At 37.4% G+C, this 4873-nt stretch overlaps 1 pseudogene; it reads right to left on the reverse strand.

Moving 5' to 3' along the window:
* Positions 1 to 2488: 2488 nt before the first annotated feature.
* On the reverse strand, positions 2489 to 3636 carry LOC125405500 (large ribosomal subunit protein eL6 pseudogene; annotated as a pseudogene).
* Positions 3637 to 4873: the final 1237 nt, after the last annotated feature.

The raw sequence follows: 4873 nt of genomic DNA on the forward strand, positions 1-4873 counted from the left end.
CTAGTAAGGAGGAAGTGGGAGAAACAACTTTCAAAAAATGTGAGAAATGACAAAAACACCTGACTGTCTGGACAGTAACCCAAGGTTCCTCTCACAACACTGGGGCATCCATCTTTAGCATACAGGCTTAGCATATCCAACAGACTTTCTGAAGCGCTGTCCCTCATGTCTTGACAATGTTTGACAGTCATTTCGTGGGTTTGTGTCCTGCTTATCTTGTTTGGACAGCATACTGTCAGCAGTAGGCAAGGGCACTTTCTTCCCTAGTGGCTTACTTTTGCCACAAAGAAAATAAATTCCATGTGAAGTTTTTTCAATGCCCATTATCTTCTCTGAAGTAGATTTGTGCTGCCAGAAGCAGACATGTCTCACTGTCATAAAAATAGGGTCTATGCTATTAAACATCTTAAATGCCATATTCTGTAAATCTCTGAAGAATTTTAAGTCTATCCAAAATATATCTTGTTTGACATATACTTAATGTGACTACAAGTTTGATTGTAATAAGTGATTAACTACTAACCTGCATTTTCTTATTATCCTAAACAGTTGGTACTAATTCTCAAGAACTAGAAATTTGCGTTGCATTGTTAAATGAACTGAACAAGAGTATAAAGTATGTATAGTATGTCCAAACAAAACTATCTCAAATTTGTATCAATGTACAAAATTTGTATACAATAAACAAAAGTCCAATCCAATATAAAACATTTAAAACTAGTAATTGCTTTTGAAAAGTAGATTTAATAATCTACCTTTATATCTTATCATATTTATATCCCCCATTTTTTTCTCTTCAGAGTAGATTCAATATTGTACCCTTTTATTTTATAATTAACTATGTATCTTTTTTCCAAAGTAGATTCAGTGATCTACCTTTTTATCCAATCATATCTATATCCCCCTTTTTTCATTCAAAACAACCTAAATCTAACTTGAACCTTGAATCTAACTTCCTTTGTTTAGATTTTTTCATGACCATTAACAGTAACTACTTGTAACCAGTCAGTCTAAACAATGACAAATACCATAACCCAGTGAAAGATCAACAACCAGATACCTCACATCTTGGGAATATGAGTATCTATCAGGGTCCAGCCCTGACATAAATTATTTCTCATACCAGAGTAGAGGTGTGGGAATGAAAAACACATCTCACATGACTTTATCAGGAGGGAACTTTCAATGATCCTTCATGACTTCATGAAATCCTGAATTCACATCCTGAAAATCACCTGGATTTAATCTCCAAACAGCTTTTATACGAAAATGTAAACTGAGGGCGAAGTTCATTAGCATTCTGTTTCCTTGGTAGCTGGGAGAATGGCTTTGGTGAAGTTCACACCTCACACCTATGCCTTCTCTGTTATGTAGACTAAAAACAACTCTTCCCCAGGAAACAATAAAAGGAGCAGAACAACATTAACCAATCCTGACTTGCTTTGCATGGCATCAGACAGGTTAGTCTCAGTAAGTTAAGGAGTCTTTGCCCAAGATCGATATGATCATCTGTCCTGCTGCAGAAGCACAGGCTTTACTAAAATTAATAAGAGAGACTGGATTGCAGGGGACAGATTATACAAGCCCATATTTCTACATTGTATGGTATTCAAAATTCTGAGTGACTGGACAGGCACAGTTTGCACCTTCCACATCACTCTCTACAAACAGCTGCAAATGCCATAAAACGCCTTGGAGCAACTCTAACTAAACAAGTGGAAAACCCTGTGTGACAAGAACTTTAAATCTCTGAAGAAACTGAAGACATGAGAAAATGGAAAGATCACCTATTCTCCTAGAAAGTTAGAATCAAACATAACAAAATGCCAATTTTATCAAAAGCAATCTACCTGTTCAATGCAAACGCCCATTAAAATTACTGGAAAATTCCTCACAGCCCTCGAAAGAACAATCCTCAACTTCGTAAGGGAAGCAAAAACTCAGGAGAGCCTAAATAATCCTAAAATCCAGTACAATCACAGAACTTCTGAATGCATCACAATCTCTGACTTTAAACTTCACTACAGAGCCACGGTACTGAAAACAGCTTGTTATTAGCATAAATCAGATATGAGGACCAAAGGAACTGATCTCAATCCACACGCTTATGAACAGCAGATTTTTGATAAAGACGCAAAATTGTGAAACGAAAAAAAAGAAGCATATTTAAGCTGCTTATTTATTTTTACAGACCTTTAACTTTCCTGAAACTGTAGTGCTCTGAGTCTACCCTTTTTCCAGTCTGCCTGTCAGCTCCTACCTGAAGCCAGACCGAGTGGTAGGGTGAAGGGCATGTTCCCTCCCTCTGCCAGCCTTCCTGCTGTCTCCATGCTTTCTATGTTTAAAAGTCCCATCAAAGGTCAGTGTTAGGGGCAGCTGATACATTTACAGGTTCTTTGGTATCTGCCAGCATGGTGACTCTGAGATCTCTGAGATCTTTTTTTTTTCCTTTTAACACATGAAGTTGTTTAATTAGGTTGTTAGCAATTTAGAGGAGCAGTTTGCGAGGCTACATGCCGTTACTCATAGAGAACTGAGAGTGTAGGTAGACCTGCAGCTGAGGAACAGCTTTGATTTTGGGCAGAATCTGCGAGTCCACAGTTTTCTGATCAGCCTTGCGCTGCTCTGTAATCTCATATTTCTTCTTCTCTTGTTGAAGATCTCGCCCTCCTGGTGCCTGGGATTGTGCTGCTGCTTTATCTTGAAGTAAGCATCAGTCAGGTGTTTGGGGATTTTAACTGTGCTGATATGAACTTTTGTAGAGGTGGCGATGACAAACTTCTGATGTGTTTTCTTCAGAGGAACTCTGTGGAGGGCACGAGGTCCTGTCACAAGCAATAAACCACTGCCCAGCTGCTTCAGGAAATCCACTCTCCTGCCCCTGTGGTGCCCGGCGAGGATGATGAGGACAGTCCCAGGAGTGATGCTAGCACGCAGGCGTTTCACGTGCTGACTGAAGGGCTTTTTGCCATGGCTCAGCAGCTTCTGAGGCACATCTTCGGTAGGATAATACCTGGGCGTTTTTCGCAGCTTAACCACCCGGGTAACACCATTCTTGTCACCACCGACTGGTATTGTGACAGTAGCAAGGACCGTCTTCTTTTTCTTCTTTTCAACATTGGTTTTCGCAGCTGAATATTTCCTTTCGTACATGGCCTTTCTGGAATACATAGCAAATCGGAAGTACCTGCCAATTCCTCTAACTGTAATTTCAGCAGCAATGGGGATACCTCTTCTTGGGCTTTTTGGCCTTAGGATCATCCTTTTTGAGTAAAACATAGCAGCAGCATCACGGCCAGCTTTCCTGGCTGCAGGTTTCTTCTCTTTAGGATCAGGCTTTTTCGCCCGCCATCTTGCAAGATGGGAAAGAGTCGAAACCTTTTTCTAGAATCATTAGTACTCATATGACCATTAATATCATTACAAAAATGTTTTAAGTACATATATATATATATATATATATACATATATTCATCTTATAAAATTTATACCTAAAGAAAAGTTGTTAAACCAAAGGATTATGAGATGAGTGGCAATAAAATAGTCCTTAAATATTTGTTTTTCTACTGCCCCTATATCAGGTAGCTCTTCTGACATGAGACAGAGATTTTGGGTTTTACTTACTTTAATAAGCATGCTTAGGTTAGAGAAGGGGAGAGCCACACTCCAACTCCAAAGTCAGCTTTAATCTTTAACTGGACTGGAAAAAAATACCATTTGCACTATATGTCTTTAGAGAATACCAGAAACAAACATTTGAAAAGATTTATGAAAATTTATTCTGTTGGAAATGTGATATAGTAATAGGTCAATTTATTCCTTTTCTTGAGACATTTCTTCTGGATGATTTGTCTTTTTTTTCTTTTGTAGATGTTTCATTTATCCAGATGTCTTCAGATTCCTTAGCTGCATACCTTTATTCTCCTGAAAAGAAAGAACCAAAACCCTTCCTGAATCCTAATTTTTGAGGAGATTCCCTTTTAGCAAGTTATATCTGAATAATGTATTATATGTTAGTTTAGATTAAACAGTCATACTGCTTAATGAACTATCATCTCTTCTAATTAAGGAGTGTGTCTTGTTCACATCGAATTTTTATTATTTTTATCATATCATACTTTTTCTTCTCCTGTGGAAATAAGAGCAAAACCCCTTCCCCAACATAACACATGTACTGGTTTCCATTCTGAGGTCATTACTTCTTCACAGTATATCAATTGATTTAATTCTCTAGTTTTTTTTTCTACTTTTCAATGTCTCTCTTTTGGGTTTTTTCTCACTAGAATGTAGAAAATTCAAAGTTAACAATGCATTATGCAATCTATTTCTGGGGATTTTTATCATCCCTTTCTCTTTATTTAACATATCCTTCAGAGTTTGATCTAATCTTTCTGTAACCACCTATCCTGTAGAATTGTGTAGTATACCTATAATATGCTTTATATTATAAGAAGCAATAAATTGTTTCATTTTAAAAGGACATATGCTGGAGCAGTGTCTGTCTTTATTTGTACAGGTATACCCTGATGGCCTTAACTTCTAGCAATTGTGTGATTACAGAATCGGGCTTTTCTGAACTCAAAGTAGTTGCCCTCTGAATACCTGAATAGGTATCAATGGTGTGGTGTCCATATTTTAGCTTTCCAAATTCTGTGAAATGGAACACATCCATCTGCCAGATTTCATTTCTTTCAGTACCATTTGTGTTTCTTTCTGCAGGTAGTGATGTTTGGTTGTATAAAGAACTAGTAGGGCATTTCCTTACAATTTCCTTGGCTTGTGTCATATGATGGAAAAGATAGTTTTAAACATTTGCTATTGGTATGATGTTTTAATGAAATTCTGAGGTCTTCAGCCAATTTCCAATCAATAA

The sequence above is a fragment of the Myodes glareolus genome, chromosome 1 (assembly GCF_982192425.1).
Source record: "Myodes glareolus chromosome 1, mMyoGla1.1, whole genome shotgun sequence".
NCBI lineage: Eukaryota > Metazoa > Chordata > Mammalia > Rodentia > Cricetidae > Myodes > Myodes glareolus.